General features: G+C 42.3%; 1 protein-coding gene across 1 annotated transcript in view; it reads left to right on the top strand.

The window, feature by feature from the left end:
* Positions 1-19254, top strand: part of zfpm2a (zinc finger protein, FOG family member 2a) — a gene marked incomplete at both ends in the record, with an annotated part of 112864 nt that overhangs the window by 10153 nt on the left and 83457 nt on the right. The gene's annotated exons all lie outside the window — the stretch shown is intronic.

Raw genomic sequence — 19254 nt, 5'->3', positions numbered from 1 at the left:
CAGTGTTCTGTCTGAAATCCACACAGACATGCAGTTGACCCTGGCTCTTCAGTCTAGCTGGTCCATCTCCATTAGACATGACCATTAGCTTTGTCTAAGGATGCTTTCAACATCAAGGTCTCTCTTGTAATGAAGTGGTTATGCAAATACCAGTTAAACTGCAGTATTGTGAATCAGTTCTTTTGAATCAGTTCTCATTGATAAAATGCACTGCTATTCACTGCCGTTAACCTGACCAAAAAAATGTATTATGCAAAGACCATTCTAGTCCGAACAGAAATGGACGTCATTAAGGAAACAACAACTCTGTGTTTGTTTGAAGTGGTTGAAACGACAACCTTCTTGTCAAAGACTCAATAAGAATAAAAGGGACTTGTAATTACCATAATTATCTCTTTTGTGTTTTACCTAATGGTGTCCATAGTACTATTCTATGAATCCTTGAATCCTCATTTAGAATCTGCTTCAATATAGGGTTGGCATAGACTGATAATACAGTGTGCCTTAAACACGGTCAACTAATTAACTTTCTTTATCAAGCGTGTTTGTCGTACAGTGTTCTTATTTGGGATTAGGCCAATATACTGTAGTTTCTCACATCGTCGTACTATAACTACTCTTCTGGTTCAACTCTTATCTCTTGAATTTCCCTCATGTTTTTAGGGTGGCTTTATTTGTGTAGAATGCTGTTCGTTTCATGTAAAACATCTCTTTCTGTTGCTTTAACTGGTGCTGCCTTATCATTACATAATTCACTGCTTCCCCCTGATTTCTTTGTGGCAATTTATTTAAATTCACCCATGTTTATATATTTCAGTCTCCTTTCATTCCGGTGATTGCCTTTCATAAGTTCAAAGACTCTTTGAGACTTCTGGTAACTTTATAGATATGGATTCACTGCAAAAACAGAGCTGCTGTATTGTGGAGCACAGAATGCACTACTGTGCTTTGTGTCCATCTCTATCTTGAGGCTAAACTGAGAGGTTTTGGGACACCATGATATGAAACCATTGATAGCTATGACAGTCATCTCTCCTAAGCAGGTACTGTAGACTATGTGAGTGTGTTCATGCCTGTGTGTGCACCTACGTGGCTACAGTCCTGCGGTTGCTTTGGTCTTTGTCCACCACCTATCAGCATATCAGCAGTGTCTCTGAAGCCCAGTTGTCTAATGCACCATTTATGGCTTTTGTGGGTGGAGATGGCGGTCGGGCGGCGGAATAGCTCCTGGCCTTCCCCTCAGTGAGTGGATTAGCGGCGGCCTGCCTTAGCGTACTCTACCACGGTGTGAAATCAGCCCCGCTCTCTCTCCACACCCGCGCCCGCTTTCCCCCTTACCCAAAGCCTTCTTCCAGCCATCTGTGAAATGCGGAAACTCTGTGTCTAAGTTGAGTTCAGATCCCAACCTTCCGTAGCGGGGCCAGGAAGCAAATGGGCAGGCAATTGATGGAGGGGATCAGCTCACTGATGTTGTGCCGCGTGTGCAGGAACCCTGCCTGTTCTCCGCGGGCGAGTTGGAGGAGGTCTGGGGCCTGGGTGCGGGCCGAGAGATCTCTGGTTCCTGCTTGCAGGTCCAAATCCCCCCTCTGCGCCTGTCTGTGTGGAGGCGGTGGCACGGCTCCCCAGAGCCTCTGCCCATTCCTTTGAAGATAAGATTTTGATACAGAGTCCCTTTCAGTACGTTGCATGCTCTTTGTGTGTCACGCATGTATGCTTCTCTTTTGGACACTGAGGCAAAAAAAAGAAAAACGGGTCCTAAAAAATGTATATTGTGGATGCAAGGTTGTGTGGCCACTGTTGAGTTTAAGTAGTGTATGAGTAGTTGATAACTGCCTAGATGATATGTTTGGGATGTCAGTGGTTAATGATGAGTTATTTGAAGGGCAATGACTTGTTGATTTGTCGGTTAGCTAGAGCTACTGTGCCAGTTTGCAGTTTGATATTTGTTTAGCCTATCACAATTTGTTTTTAATCTTTTTTTCTAATATTTGTATATATATTTTCTAATTTGTTTATCTCAAAAAGTCACAGTTGACTTAATTTAAAGTCGTCATTATACATCAAGAGTCCAGTACACATTATCTGAACCGCTGTGTCGATTTTCCGTTTCATACTGTATCTGTATTGTTATTGTTTGACAGCACTTTTTAACAGATTTGACAGTCGTTTTTCTGCCTTCTACCCCACAATGACACTTGCAAGTCAATTGGACCACTTCTTGCTCTCAACAGCTGCATCAATAAAGAAAAGAGCCCCTAATCAGGTTTTGAATTATGAACTCAATATTCCCTTGATTTTTTTTTTATCTTGTGGCTTTGGAGTTCAAATCTGTGCATAATGTCTGGTGATTGCACGGCATTATGGGGGTTTGGAAAGCCGTCTCGGTCCAGCAGCACATCATCTCTCCATACACAATGTGAATCTCTGTGTCGCTGAGCTCATCAGGGATGGAGCGTTGATTGCTTTTTGATACCCCTCCAACATGGATGGCGTCCTGCATACATCAGCTAATTAGAATGTACTTACAGTGTGTGATAGCACAGACCCTACACTCATCATCAGATCCCATGTCCAAGCCTTCTAACCAGATTCACTAAGTCTTTATGACATTCCCTGAGCACAAAGCTGCAGAGCAATGGTAGACATTTTTTTTATTTGATTCTGTCAAAGCGTCTTTTGATAGGAACTTAGTTTTAGGAAAAACAAACGTTTCTATACTGTATTGAGACAGTAAACACTACTTTGACGTGTTAGTAGTAGCTACAGTCTTCTATCACGTCGATGCTTGAAAAGAACCCCATCACCGCTGAGTCCAGGGAATGGGAGTAGTGTGTAAAAGTTCTCCTTTTGTCATTTAGGTCACTGTGACTCATGCCTGTCTAGAACTCAGAGACAGCCTCCTATGCCTCCCGAGTCAGCTGTGTAATAGGTACGGTGGGTGCTAAGCCACAAGATCTGAATCAATGGATGGGGTAGCTGAGGGGAGGGATGCAACTAAATTAGACCGCACAAATTCGTAAAAAGATATTACTCTGAACATCTTGCTATGTAGTGCATTGGAGAGAGACATTGGGTGAGTTCATTGTCACTGTTGATGGTGATTTCTGGGTACTGTGGCTTTTATTTAAACACACAGACAAGCCCCTTGAAACATCCTAACGCAGCTTTGTTGTGTGGACAACATTGGGCATTTATATACAATTCATAGAGGTAAATGGCTCACAATGGTCCCCAAGAGTTAAAGCCTAAAGTATAGCATGTAGGGCTGAAACAGAATTCCTACTGCTGTCTCTTCAGGTAATCTTGACTTGGATCTTAATTCCAATAAAGTGTTATTTTCTTTTTTTCTTCTTTTTTTTTTTTTTACAGTATAAGCCAGATCCAAGAACACTCCACAGGCATTTCCGCGGTCATACTTTATTGAATATCATTTCAGATAAGAAGTGTAATCCTTTGGGGAAGTGATGTATATTGACCAGCTCAATAATAGCATACATGTCTCAAAACCAGAGAAGAGGTGAAAAATGATTTGTGTTCTCTATTCAATCAAATAGTATACAGTAAGTCTACTACATCCAGATTCAAGACTTTTAACCTCTTACAGTACCTTATTCTGTTGTCAAAGATAACAAAACCTAGAGAGCATACTATTTCCTGTTTCCTTCTTTACACTGGCAAACTATTTACATAGGTAAGTAGGCTGCTACCCACCTAGATGGGTGTGAGTCATCACACAGGAAAGATATGTTTTGTAAGTTCTTTGGCTAAGCTGTTCCAACAGTTGTTCTTGAGATGATATCAAGTCCTTCTGTTTATATGATTGTAATAATACTATTTGGTGATCTTTGAATGGTCCTTTCACTTGCCCAATGAGAGCAATCTCATACAGTCCATTATTAGGCTACTGCATCCATCCTCTGGCACCTATTGCGATGGCGCTTGGCAGAGAGGAACCAAGGAGGTCACCTATAAGCCACTGTTACGGTTCCACCTCTCCAGTGACCTGTTTTCTTTCGTCAGCCCTCTGCTCCCAAATGGTTAATCTCATCAGAGGCTCTTTTATCTTGACTGGCCAGGCCCACGACCCCTGAGTACTGACGGCCTCAGGATTTGAGAATGGCATAGTGGGGAAATAGAACCGAGGCTACTGCAGTGGGTTAAGGTTTTTTTGGTGCCAGTTTGAACACTTAGGGTCCATCCACAGTGCCACAGTATTTCCTATTCAATGATATGAGCAATATCCATTGAGTGATGGATGTTTATGAAGTGATGGGTATGAACACTAAAACTCAAAAAGTGTCTTCTGAGGTGCCACATTATTATACTGTGATCAATCTTCGGGAAATATTGAATAAATTGAAGGCAAATAAAACGTTTTTTTCCTATAGTATTTGGGGTATTTAAGGGAAAGTTCACTTTTCATGTGTGAAAGGAAACTGCCCTCAGGAGGCCTAATGTATCTTATTGAGAAACACATGAAAGAGAATGCCTGCCTGATATGCACAGAACTGTACAAATCCATGAGCCAGCAAAGAGTGCAATGTTTATTTACCATTGCATTTGCCAAATAGATAAATGAATGGCCTGCGATCGCTGTAAAAACCCACTTGAAAGCAATCACCCCGACTTCTTTAGACCTTCTCTCTGTGTTGTGCATAATGCTGCTTTTTTGCTGTCTCTGTAGTCTTTGCCGCTTGACTGTCTTTTGAAGCAGTACCGACTGTATTTGCTTTTCAGCAACGCTTTCGCCACCGACTGTGTCTCTGTTGGTTTTAAGAGTGTGACCAGCCCCAGTGTGGCGTCTCTATCAATTCCCTGTGCTTGGCTCTTTGGGAGAAAAAACAGCTCAAATTGGCCATTTAGTTTGTGGTTTGTAAATGGATTGCATGTAGCCAGGTCGGGGTTGTTGTTCATGTTGGCCCCAAGGTGATTCCACTGGGGCGTCGGGCAGGGGAGCAGGGCTCCAGATTGGGACATGAGGGAGCAGCAGATGCCCTCAGCCCAGCCCCGCTGGGGGTGTGATCTCACTGGTCCACAAGCCTATGAGGGACCCATCTTTCCAAAATCTTTGACAGCAGCTTCTTCTTAAAAAAAAAAAAACTCTTTCTAAAGTGTGTGCGTGCGTCCGTGCGTGCGTGCGACGTGCGTGCGTGCGTGTGTGTGTGTGTGTGTGTGCGCGCGCGTGCGTGCGTGCGTGCCTGCGTGTGTTTGAGGTGTTTGCCAGGGCTACTACAGGGCAGGCTGGTCAACTGGCAGCAGCTTTACAAGGTTTTTTTCCGCAGGTGCTGCTTGAATAAGCTGTGCTCTGTGTCTTCACTATAATGGCAATGGTTTATTCTGTAAACAAATTGTTGTTGACAATAAGAAGCTCGGAATCAGTGATTACTTTGTTACTTCGTTATGCTGTGCCCTTATAAGTCGAAGACTCTCCCTGCCTCCATCCCCTCTCTCTCTCTACCCCCCCACCTTCTCTCTCTCTACCCCCACCCTCTGTCTCTCTCTCTCTCCCTTTCTCTCCGACTAGCTCTTCATCTGTTACAACTGCTTTGCAGTGAGATATAGTAAGCTTGCCATAGATTCTTCTGAATTAAGAGATGCAGCTCAACAAATTCCCAACACTGGCTTTCCTATTTGAGCAGCACGTTTTCTGGGATTTAAAGTGGGGAGAGTGCTATTTCTAATACCATTATCCTGTGGGTCTCTATGAAAGAGCGCTCCTTTTCTCTCGTGGAGGTGTGGGTGGGGAGAGAGGAGGCTGGGAGGCTGCGTAGACCTCAGCGTTATCAGCACCAGATGCAGGTTGACTTCAGACTTTCAATGGAAGGTAAAGAGAGGGGAAATTAATGAGAGCCATAAAGCTAGCAGGATAAATAATTAGGCAACGGCCCCAAGATCCGTCCACAAGAAATCCTCCTCCTCACAAACTTTCTACTGTTTGTCAAAACTGTGGCAGATGCTATTTGCGTTGGTGTGTTTTTTAAACTTTGTGTTTATTTTATTTTTATTCTTTTTTTATGTTTTATTCTTTATGCTCTGACAGTGCTTCGGCTTTTGCAGAAACTCTCCTGCTACATTTTTCTTTTTGTATTTCTCATGAATATCAGTTTGACAGGCCTCTCTATCCTGCCACCGATAATTGGTCGGACGACTGCCTCTCTCAAACGTGTGCAGCATGAGACAGAAATCTAGTGACAATTCACTTGTCAAAATTGTGTTCATGAATCAATTCGAAGAGAGAGTGTGTCATGTTTGAATGAATGTGTGTAGACCCATAGAGTAAGTTAAGAAACATACGTTTAATACAGTAAGTTGACATTTTCCAGTTGAGCTCTTTGTAATAGTTCATGCTTTAACATCTACAGTAGGTCTTTTGCGATACCAAGTAAGTTGCACCTGTCTAAGCATGCCTATATAATTAAGCGACTGATGTCCTTGCATTGAACCGATTGCTCCTTTAATATTTTCCACTCAAGATCAAAGCAATTTTTTGTGGACACTAAGTGGCAATGTACGGCATGCTCAATTGGAATGTTTAAATGTAGCGTGTCCCTAAGGATTTTGTATTATTGTTTTCACACTATATGGAGCAAAGCCACTTGTATTGTTCTAATACTCCACTGACAGATTCTAAAAGGGCAGGAAAAATCACTGAAAGACTTGTATTATCCACCAGTCTTTGATCGCTATTCATGTGTCTGTACTAGGTAATCTTCCCCTCTAATCTCATTCATAGATATAAATAAACAAGTAATGCTCTAAATGAGAGGAAGCACATGGGTGAACATCGAAGGGATTATGGTAATTGAGGGATAAGTAGAGGTGTTTAAAACGTGACTTTTTAATAAGAAAATAACTACCTTTAAAAAGAGCACTTTGCTCCATGAACTCTGCTGTAAAAAGCCAATAATGAGGATGGAAACTAATGAATGTCTATGAACTCTGCATAAATATAGCCACAGTAAACATATTGTAGATGTGTTTGGTAAACTCCTTATACTGTACTGTAAGTAAGAGAAATACAGTGTTTGAACATACAAAGACTTGGAGTATCTTCCAGTAAGAATCTGATCTTATGGCAATTGAGAAGGCAATGCAATGCTCACATGAAATTCCCTGGGGGATTGTTTTGGTCTTAAAAGCACTTGAAACATTTGTACTACTATTGATTAATGACTGACTTCTTCATAAAAGCTTCACGACAAGATAGGCTCCCTTCCGAATCAACTTGGCCATAATATGCCAGTTGATTTCAGGGCATTTTTTTCCCTAATCTCTTCCAACATGACATTTGGAAACTCGGAAATCAATTATGTGTTCTGCCCAAATGAAAGGAAAAACTACTACTATATGTCTTTAAAGTCAGCCTAGCTCGCCTTTGACACAGCACATTACAAAGGGAAAGGGAAATCACACTGCATACCTGATCCATAAAAAAGCCTTTGAAATGGATTGCTGGGTGGGATCCAGTCTGGCACAAGTCGTGGCATTGATGGCACAGCCCCTGGGCACAGGGATACTTGGCCTGGACAAGACGGTTCCTGGGCCCATATCAGTGGGCACTTGCCCATCCACTGGGAGCTCCTAAGCCATGCCGTCTGAAGAAGAACTGATGGGGTTGGCAGCACATGTGGGCATGCTACGGGTTTTATTTCAGTCAAAACAGCCCCGATGCAATCGCCTTCAGCCACCCAACACAACATTAGCAAGCTGACCTAAATGATTGTGCTTCACACAAATTCCTCTTTCAAATCTGCTTCAAAAACAGGGAGTCTATTTATTTTTTTATCTCTTGTTTTGCTGTGCGTTGACATCATGTTTTTTTTTCTCTTAACCCCAAGTAAGGATTTGTGTACGGTAAATCAAAATGCAAAACCGTTCGCTCCTTAATGTTTGACGTTATAGTCCCGGTAACACTGTGCACTAACTCATTGCAAAGTTGTTCTGCTGCTCAACACTCAAACGCCAATGCATCAAAATGATTCATAATATGATCATCAGGATCCAGTATTTTCTACTTGGTTGACTCCATCTGACAACATTTGACAGCTGCAACTCAGAAGTAGTTAGTTGGTAACTATCCATGGGGTAATGAAACCTCAAGCTTTGATGAGTAGTTGAAAAGAGTTTTGCTGTGTTGGCTTGGCGGAGCTCTAGACATAGCTGGAGGCAGAAATACTCGGAGTGTAGGGATCAAGCTGTTAAAATGGGTCTTGTCCAGAGGTGACAAGTGCACCATATTCTCTGGACTGTACTGTAGGTGCGCAGCCAGTGCTGCCAGTACATATCTTTTGTGTTTCATTATCTTTATTTCCTTATTATTTTAAATGGCCGGCTTTTTTTTTTCCTCTAGAAGCTTTTTTGATATCCATTTAGATTGGAGCTTCATTAAAAAACCTCAGACAATAGAGTGACTTCTAATTAAGAAGCGCCGCATCTGGCCTCTGGCACCCTATCCCGTTGTTCCATCTATTTTGCTGGGGAGAATTCATTTGTTTCTTAATTAAGAAAAACACCAATAGCGTGAAAAATCTGCTTATGGTACCTGAATCCTAATTAGTTAAATAGTGAGGGGAAGGGGAAAACACATTCCAGTAGCCCTAGAAATGAACTCGGAGCTGATAAAAATGAACTAACTAGCCTTGCATAAATCGAAGCTGGGGAGAAAGTGTACCATCATTATGGCTAAGACAATATGCAAACTATCTTCAAAGAAATCAAATTGCTGGAATGTTTTCATTTGCATGTATTAACCATTAACATAATGAGGAGAAGTGACATTGGACCCGGATTGTGTGTCTGTTCGGATTGATAACTCTGCTGCATCTGCAAATAGTCTCCTGCAAAATTATGCTAGCAGTCAAATCAGCGTTGAACTGTGGAGTTTTTTTTTTTTTTTTTTTCTTTTCATTTTTTTCATTTTCATCGGGAGCCTCGTACAAACCTGCTGCAGTGTTGAATCCATGCCATCGTTCTCTGACAGCTATCCTTAAACAGGAAGGGAGTCATTGTTTAAGGCACTGCGGAAAGGGGGGGTGGGGGGGGACCTGGAGGATGTGCCCATGCGGCTGGAGCTGGACCCAGAGTAGGCAGCAGGCAGTAGGCAGAAGGCACACTGCTCCTGTCATCTCCCCCCACACGTCTCACTGCTTCCAGGATACTACAGGCTCACTTATCTGCCTGGTAAAGACCCACCATGGCCCACATTGGCCAGTCTTGGGCACCCAGCCAAAGACACTGTGATGTTGTTACTGCAGGCATCATGCAAAACATTGAACTGTCTTAATATTCAAAATAATTTTTCTAACATGCTATTTCCGAGGATCAGCCTCTTAGGTCAAATTATTCAATTAAGTGTCTGTTTATTACTGATACCAAAGCTGGGTGGCGGTTCTACTTATCACCTTTTTTGCAGATTGGTGTTCTCACAGAATACCACCATAAAGATTGCCTTTGCTGTAATTAAAATGGCACAGAGACAAATTTGGCGCAGGGCTAAGACACGGGGAAATGAAGGAGGTAGGGGGAAATTGCTGGGGCAACGTTCTGTCATCCAATGAAAAAGTTTGGGCTACAAGCATTTAACAACATCAGTGTCAAGAGAGCTATATCGAAAAGAGGAGGTGGTGGTGGTGCGGTGGGAGGGTAGGGGGGGGGGGCATGCAAGCAAACCATGTGTCCTTAGGGGGCGTTGTTGATTGCTGCTTATGTATAAAAGGCTGTTAATGGTGGTTTGTGATTCGTGAACGGCGTCTATTCTTTTCCGTTGTGATGGAAGCAGGTATAGAGGAGACGGCTTTGTGGCACAGCAGCGTTGGTGTTTGGCTGTCCTAGACCACAGCCAAGCTTCCACAGTGGTGTGTTTGATGAGCCATTGGCAGGCTATAGGGACACGTGTTCCTCCATCTCGTGGCAAACATACCTTTCACAGACTCAGACGCCACAGACATGTGACTTCTCCGGGGAAAAAAAGAAAGAAATCAAAGCACCAATAAGCTGAGGATGTTAAGCCAAAATATAAGAAAGACCTGAGAGACGACTTTGGATTTTGACAAAATCTTCATGCGCTTTTGACAATTTGCATTGTTATCACCGATAGCTGGTGATGTTTTTAGTTGGATGTACATTTTTGCGAAATATGTTAAATGTAAACCGAGCTAACGATTCCCTTAATGATGCAGAATCTTGCTTTTCTCCCCGAATCGAGTCTTAGTGGGCTTGCAGTGCGGGATGTCTGATATCTGAATATTAAAAGGAGTTTCAAGCTCATCTGCAAATGTGATTTGCACATATCACACTTCTGCAGTCGTCAAGCTGCTTCATCGCCAAGGCTTCTGAGCAAAGAAGGGGAGGAAAAAAAAGAAGAAGATGCACATATGGGTTGCTATTGATGTATTCCATTTCTGACCTAATTTAAATCCCTGCCAACAACCTCATATGCATACTGTACATTTGCTAAATTAGAGAGTGTAAACCTTGCCTTCTCAGAGAGACAGGTGTAAACATCGCTGTTGTCATAATGCACCACCAGTAAATATGATAATCATGTCGTGCTGCAATAGAGCACAAAATAATTTGGACATCATTTTGATGCCTAGGGGCCCAAGGGAATGCCCTCCGGAACGAAGGTGCCCATTGACATGCTATACACGCCAAGATATAATTATGGCTGCCTGTCTTTGTTCCCACTAGCTTCCTCACAGAGCACTAGTAATTTGCTTGTAATACGGAGGCATTTTGTAAAGGGTAGGCTGTGATATTTTGGTATTCTTTACAATTGAGTTATTCTCTATGGACTTGAGAGAGAATACAGATCATGGTTTCAGTGGTATTAATACACATGTAATAACAATAGTATACATAGTAATAATAATAGTGATAGTGATAGTAATAATAATAATAATAATAATAATAATAATAATAATAATATATCATTCTGATCATTATTTTTTTGTCTTTTCATTTATAACATATACATATTATTATTGGAAATTGAACATCTGTATTTTATATTCTTGATAATGAGGAAAATGTCCAAATATATCTCGTGGGTACAGTATGTTGTCTGTTGAGCAGTGTTGTTGTCATGATAATCCTCTCATTTGTAATGTCAGGATCAGCAGGTTATGCCTCTCCTCTTCCCTGCCATGTCAAGGCTTGGGACTTGCGATGGTGGATTGTCATTTCTGAAGGAATATTTTGACAGAGCCTTCACTCCACTCGGCTCAGCTCAAAGGTCAAAGCTGTGCCACTTCCATTTACTGTGTGAACACTCAATCCCTGAGGAGTAGTCCACCCCACTGCCTGTCTGAAACAGAGCTCCTCTCTCCCGTCTCTCCCTCCACTTAAATCTCTTGTTTTAGGAGATAAATGTCCAGGCCGGTCCCACACAGAGCTTTATAGTAGGTCTAAAGATCCCAAATTGAAGGGTAATTACATCTTATAAACCTTAGTGAATAGTCTGAGTGGGCAGCCTGGTCTCACGCGGCAGACGTCAGAATTCGACGTTTATGGACATACGTCGAATTCTGACGTGAGATTGCATCCAAACGTCGAATTCCGACGTGACATTGGGGTAGCTCGTTCTGAAAGCGCAGGGGTGCGCCTGTCGGGCTGCACTTGCATTAATTAGTTAGGCCACATTTAGGGTTAGGGTTAAGGTTAGGGTTAGGGTTAGGCTTACCCTAACCCTAACCCTAGGGTTACCCTAACCCTAACCTTAACCTTAACCCTAACCCTAACCCTAACCCTAACCCTAACCCTAACCCTAAATGTGGCCTAACTAATTAATGCAAGTGCAATTCAAAATGGAATAATCCCGAGAGAAGCCCCGACAGGCGCATGCGCACCCCTGCGCTTTCAGAACGAGCTACCCCAATGTCACGTCGGAATTCGACGTTTGGATGCAATCTCACGTCAGAATTCGACGTTTGTCCATAAACGTCGAATTCTGACGTCTGCCGTGTGAGACCAGGTTGGCGCGGGACACGGCAAGTCAATGTACCTGGCTATAGTATTCTTTCACTGCAGTATACTGTACCTGCCTTCCTTCAGACATCATTCCAATTAGTTTATTGCAAAGCAATTTCCCCAGTACAAATCCCTAGTTGTCATATTTTATAGTACTGTAGCAGTTGGATATTCAAAACATCTGACCGGTTTAATTATAGCACAGTGTACAATGTCTCAATCCTTTCGCTGTCATGCAGTTTGTTGTGTATTTTGCCACTCCTCAGACACCATAAAGGGCTATGTGAATCAAATAAGGCACTTGTCACTAATACAGAAAGACATTGTTGGCAGTTCATTGTTACCTACACTGCCAGCCATTGCAGAGGAAGTGATGGAATAATGGCCCTCTAAGAACATTCCATGACGTTTTGAAGCCTGTGGGGTTTATTGGTGTAAATCCCCCTCACCCAGTCCCCCCAGGCCAGAAGAGAAGATCATTAGCTGGGGCAGATGGGGGTTCTTCTGTCAGAAAACGGTTTGAGTCTGTACAATCGACATGAATGAGAAACATGAAATCAAACAATGGATGACGAAATCAACGTGAAATCGGCAAGCTCGTCCTGCAGCAGTAGTTAGCACAAAGCTACACACATGCACAGTACAGAAACAGAGAGTAGGGAGAAGGTGAAGGTGTAAGTGTAGTGGGTGTGATGGTGGTGGTGGTGGTGGTTGTGTGGATGGTTTGTGTGTGTTTGTGGGGTGGAGGGGGTGGATCCGTCAGTGCAGTCATGTAGTTATCCATATTAGGAACATTTGACCAGTCACCCCCTGAAGCAGCCATATTCCACTGTGTGCTGCAGCTCTTTATCCAGAGAGCAGGGACTCTGCTCTCCATGTCTGAGAGAGGGAGAGGGAGAGAAAGAGGGAGAGGGAGAGAGGGAGAGAGGCACTGGCAGAATCCTAATCTCCCTGCTATAAGCTTCACATGGCCAGATCAAGAATTAGGGGAAAAAATCATCTCTGTCTCTGTTTTAAAGGACAGTACTTTGAATGTCATTTGACAATTTTCTTTTAATTAGAACTAATTTACAGAAAGATGCCCACCAGCTAATCTTTACAGGATAATTAACTTCTATTTTCTTTACTTTTAATTAAAAAGTGGAAAAGATTTAGCTGATCCATAAAGAATTGTTCTTTTGAAATGTTCATCAGACTTCCCACTTCTTTTGGCATTGGTTATATTTAGATCATATCTACTACTCAGTCTCCACTGAGTTATTGCAATGATTTTTTTCTTATCCGGGTATTAAGAAGTGGAACTATCAATAGTAGAAATAGGAACCAGAGGCAAATTAGAATTGAATTAATGAAGAATTTATAGCAAAAGAACCCTGCCATCCTTTAGCGCTGAAATGAAATTGACATCTTAGATATATCCATTTCATAGAAATTCCTTGATGGGAAAATATTGTTTTATCTACATTATTTGATTCACTAATCTTTTTTTTTTTGAAGGCTCCCCATTTAATTCTTTAAAACAATTTTGTTCATGACTGAAAGTTGATTGTTGCAAAAGCGGTTTAACTCTTTGTGGTTATTTCACTCGCACATACTCTTACTATGAGAGGTTAACCATTACAGTTCCAAAGGCTAACGGAGGGATAGGTTACGTTTTCTAACAGTTTGGCTACTTGTATATGACGCTCCTTGTGTTTATAGATGCTTTGAATATACAGTACCTTCATCTTCTTGAGTAAACAGGGATATAGGGAACAATAAGAGGGGAGTTTCTTGTAGGCATACAGTAGCTACCTCTCCTCTCCTGACGAGCCAGTGGCTGAAGATGAATGCCCCCACTTAACCATGATAGCTCCCTTGAGGAGGCTGAGTCAATGGCTTGATTAAAAGGGAACAATCAAGTGAAAAGCATGCTTTAAACCAGTAATTAAGACCACAAATATTTAACTTGCATTGTTTCAAATGTCACATACAGTTTTATGACTTATTTTGAGGTTGTATGTCCTTTTAAGTAGTAGAATGAGACCAATAATCATTTTCTGAAGAGGAAGAGGATCCAAATGTGCAGCAATACAGGAATATAAAGATTTTATGAAGTCATATTTCTGGAGTTTTTACTCTAATCAAGGCCACAGCAAAATTGGCTTGTGCGTGACTGCAAAAACATGCTAATACGCGCTAACTAACCCCTGAGCTTCTTTGAACACATTTTCCTTTATTGGTGCATATCATTTGGAGGACAACCCTGTGACTTCCCTGGGATGAGCCAGTGGCCAGTTGGGTGTTTTTGTGTAGAGAGAGTAAAGCGAAGCAAGCCCAGCTCCACAGAGAAGCTGGCATCTGCTGAAGCCTGCGGGCATGCTCAGAGGTGCCTCCAGCATTTTAATGGGATAGTCAAATGCCAGCATGTTTTCATGCCATTCCAATTCCAATTCATTGGATAAAGAAATAAGAGTGTGTTATTCCCCTTTAGTATCCTGACAGAAACAGTTTGCTAAACAACAGGCAACTTAGCAATTTAGGAAACACGTTGAAATCCAGCTTTTGTACGATTGATACACTAAATTGCTCTTCATTTTATGAAATAAAACAATGATATGACGCACCCGACTTGGGTTAGACCGACACTGTTCAGTCGGTGGAAGCCAATGTAGCCAATGGTTGTGCTGCTGCCTTATCCGTGATTCTATCTCAACCTGTGAATCTATAGAAAACATTGAGTGCCGTTTTAGCCAGTGATGTCATCGGCATGCCTGACAACAGAGCCTCTGTCATGTCATCAGTTGAGCTGTGCCACAGCCTCAGAAAAAGAGAGAGAGAGTGTGTGTGTGTTTATGTGTGTTTGTCAGCCTCAGATTAACCCTCGTCCTCTTTTTACCGCAATTTACACACAGAGTTTTGAAACAGTTTGTTGACTGTCGAGTGTAAGTGTCCGAATTTAGGAACGCAGCCATTTCTAATCACCAGAATTACATTGCTTAGCAACCGGAAAATCAAGTTAAACAATACCATCGCTTATTCTCCGTCACAGACAGCGGCTCTGAGAACACATCAATCTCCGCTGAAGCTGTTCCACCCTCCTCCATATACACAAACAAAATGAGTTCAGAGACGTAAAATATACAAATGGTAATTTACTTTTGACTAGTGTCTCGACATTAGCTTCACATTTAGTTTGATCACAGAAGGGTGTAACTTGAGAACAGGCTCTTTTATATCATTTTATGCAACGAAGTAGTTGAAATGAATAGTCCCCTTTGAGAGTTCCTGTGTTAACACATTAAGCCATTAAGAATTGCGTACATGGTATCTATTTTATTACAGTGATCAAGGATTAAATGAGAGACCTCAGCCCTGTAACATATACACTGGGCCTTCCTCCTAAGCTGGGGGAGCCCTCGGCTTCCCAGAGGTCATTATAGCCGATGAGAGTGCAGCAGAGAATATTGCCCCCAGTCTCGTGTTGCCCCTCTACCCTCTCCCCTCCCTCTCTGCCAACACACTAGGAACCACACCGCGAGACCAGACAAAAACACTTCTTCTCATTCTCACACCTCGCCGTCAGAGCTAGAGTTTGTTTTTTCTCTCATGCTGTGTGTAGGTGAACATTATGAATGTATATCTGTTACCGAGGGGCGTACCACTGCACAGTGGCTCTTAAGTGAAGTGAAACCGGTAGCTTTGTAACTTGAGACAAAGTCTATATTTCCCCCCACATAAGTTCAGAGTGGCCCAGCCTGCGGAGTAATGTGTGTGTTAACCTGGAAGTCTGAAGGCCCAGTATCAGCGGCGGCACAAAGGGCCAGTCACAGCCAAAGTTGGCAGGGGTTGAGCCGAGCGGCCCTATTGGGTTTAGGCCGCATTATGCATTCATGTTTAGTCTCAGGTGTTATGTTTTATCCCCAGGCCAGCTTGGACACATTTTCAATGGACCTTTGGATGAAAAACGGTATAGGTGGGAGCAGAAAATGATTTCCATGCATATAGAGATCTGCTGCTTTGTTCTGTCAGATTCAATTACCTCACCTCTAATTAGGAGCTATAGAGAAGGCTGGGTTTTGTGATCCGGACATCACACTGTGTAGCCTGCTGATAATGTGTGGTATCGCTATCAGAGCCCAACCACACAAGCTCCTCACATTGCAGACGGCAGGAAAAGCAAGCCATGAAATTAGCAGTCACTCATACAAGCCCACATATTTGTTTAGAGTGCCTTCTCTTGGCTTGACTCAGAGGCTGTTTGTGCAAACTGTATTGTGTTGCCATTTAGTTCACTGAAGCAATGAGGAGGGGGAAAAAATGGACTGATATATGTATATTCCCCTATAGGATTTGATCATTGAGAAAGCCCCGTTTATACTCTGTACTTGACTTATTAGCCCCCTGTCCGTCATATGGCCCCAGAGTCTTAGATACCCTGTTATATAGACTATAGGGCATTACCATATCTGTCCAAGCCTCCAATCCGCATGGTTGATCTCTATCAGACAGAGGCCATGCCATGAACAAAAGAGCCACTGTGATCACGGCAGAATTCAGCTCTACCAATGTCTCTATTAGCATTGGCTCCTGCATGACTATTTGAACAAAGCTGAAATGTCCTTCTCTGGACGAGGAGGAGCGTTCAGACTTAGACGGTTTGGGGGATGATCCAGTCAGGGTCGATGGCTGGCACTGGCGGGGCTGTAGTGGACACTGGAATACCTGCACACTAACAGAGGAGGCGTGGATGGGCCATAGATGTGTGGCAGACATAGGCGTGTAACAACATCTTTACAGAGACACAGAGAGAAATAAACCAAGGACATGAGGGATTTATAGTGCTTGTTTACGATGCCCTCCCAGACTCACTACTGTCTCGCCTGAAGCAGATGCTTCATGGTAGGGCTGTATGCTGGCCAAGAGAGACAAGCTACATAGATCACAAGTAGAGTCACACTGGGTCACATTGGGTAGAATTACAGTGGATATCAAAGATGATGTGCGCGCATTGCACTGGTTTGCTCAACAACCTTTCCAATTTGACAATGTAACAATTTCAAATGGAGAACAGTTTTTCCTCGTTGAAGTGGAACAGTTGTACTCTGTAGTTTGTTAGCTTGTGTATGTCGTAATGCAAGCACTATTTCTGTTGTTGTTGTTGTTGTTGTTGTTTTCTTGGCAGTGTCAGGGGCCAATTGAACTCTAGGGCTGGGTATGATACGATACGTATCATGATACATGGGTCACGATACGATACTATTGTGACACATTGCGATACTCGCCTAATACGTTGTGTGTACCACCTTGCTAGTGTATGCAATACATTATTGATCCCCCCGCCCCCCCCCCCCCAGAAAATAAATAAATAAATAAATACACAGATTGCAAAGATAGGGCTGGATTAACGATACAGTACCATGAAAAATTATGTCGATCGATTTGATTGCACAGCTGTACTGAACTTCAGAGGAGAGTGATAGGAGGGCAGAGGAGCAGGCATTCTTCTGACCCACTCATCAACGCCTATAGTACTGCACCAACAACCATGGGCCATATAGTGAATGTGACAGGATTTTAAACAGTACACAACTAAATATAGCAGGAACGCCACTATCAGAAAATGAGTTAGGAGTGCGGTGCTAGTCGTTTAGAAAGTCATTATTCTTATCATTGCTGTCTCTGAAATAATTTCAGGTCTCTCCATGCAATGAATACTGTATAATAAACTAAACATGTGAGGGAGCGTTCGAACTTTGGTAATCTGCGCCGTACCCCAAGAAGTAGCCATCAAAACTCGCCATGTGTCCGCCAGTGTTGTATTTTACAATATTCAATAAAGCAAGTTGTTCATGCTGTACCCATAAGGGTAAAAAACAAGAAAGTCCAGTTTATTTAACATTTCACAAGAGTAGAACAGATAAGACACCCTTACCTATTGTCCATTAAGCCCCACTCTGTCCTATCTAATCTGTTCTTATCGGCCATGAAGTTTATCTCTCATCTCTCTCTCTCCCTCTATTGTTATTGAACTACACTGTAGATCTATCTTCTGAGGGGAAATAGTGCAATGTAATGAGGTAGAATCATTTTGTTGTAGTAGGCCCTATTCAGCTGTGTAACGCAGTATACAGTACAGTGTGCGTATAGTATTCTCCCCTCAGTCCTACCATCCTCAATTGCCTTAGGCAGACGATATTTAACTCCAGTCATGCAATCTCCCCTTGATACCGAGATATTTATCTCAATATCATCTTAAGCGATGGTAGACTCATCGAGTCACTTCATGCTTCACTCCACTCCTCAGCGAATCAGCAGAAGGCATCCGATAACATCGTAAAAACTGTATCCTAATTTAAAGCGTCGCTCTCCCTTCACAGTGTCTATTAGAGATCTGTGTGCTAATTCTTTTCATGTCCAGGGCTCCTGCAGATGTAGCCTTCTACAAAGGAGTAATTTATAAGACTAATGAAAAGAGCAAGCAGTTTGTGGAGATCAGGGGGTCTTTTATGAGGCTCCGCGCGGGAAGAAAGGGAAACAGGAGAGCACACCAGCCCCAGTTTTTGAACTGAAATTATTGCTTTATTAAAGCTGAGGGGGCTGTTACAATAGAACAAACACATTGAAAGGTGCTGAGAGGATATCAGTGTACATACTCTGTCTGAGCTCTGGTATGGTGCGTGAGAGGCTGCAATGTAGCTCATGTGTGACAGACGGAAAAATAGAGCATTGGTATCTACCAGCCAGCGACAACAGCACTTTTTATATGACTATTCACTCTCAGTTTAGCCTCAGAAGTAAGTTTTGAAAATGATGCAGGTCTCAGTGGGACTGGCAAGAGTGTATTTTTCAAATATGAACTAACATTAACTTTGAAAATGTGAGTTATTCTTTTCTATGCTAATTTTCCGAGGCATTGAAGATATTTTTGGGAGGGAAGAGGTGTGCAAGATGCTTTATTTTATTAACATTCAAAAGCAGGGGTGAGATGTTTTCTGAACCTAATACAATTCAGGTAGCAGTACAGTAATTCCATCAACGCCCTTGATTAAAGCAAAATGGTAATATGCAAATACCAAAAGAGATGTACAGCTACAAGCGAAACTCTGAAATCATTTAGATTTAAAGAAATAATATTGCACAGAGGGGGAAAAATTAATCACACAGAAAAATGTCTCCTTTAAGATTGCACTGGTGTATTACCTGGAGGCATGGAATGTAAATGGAAAATCAACATTGTACCCTCTGATAAGGCTAACAAATTAATAAAAGTATTTTCTTTCCTCCTCCCATGCTGATGCTCATGTG

This window comes from Nansenia antarctica (assembly GCF_963989245.1).
Source record: "Nansenia antarctica genome assembly, chromosome: 10".
NCBI lineage: Eukaryota > Metazoa > Chordata > Actinopteri > Argentiniformes > Microstomatidae > Nansenia > Nansenia antarctica.
The sequence above is the reverse complement of the archived record's forward strand: the minus strand, read 5'-3'. Positions and strand labels throughout refer to the sequence as shown.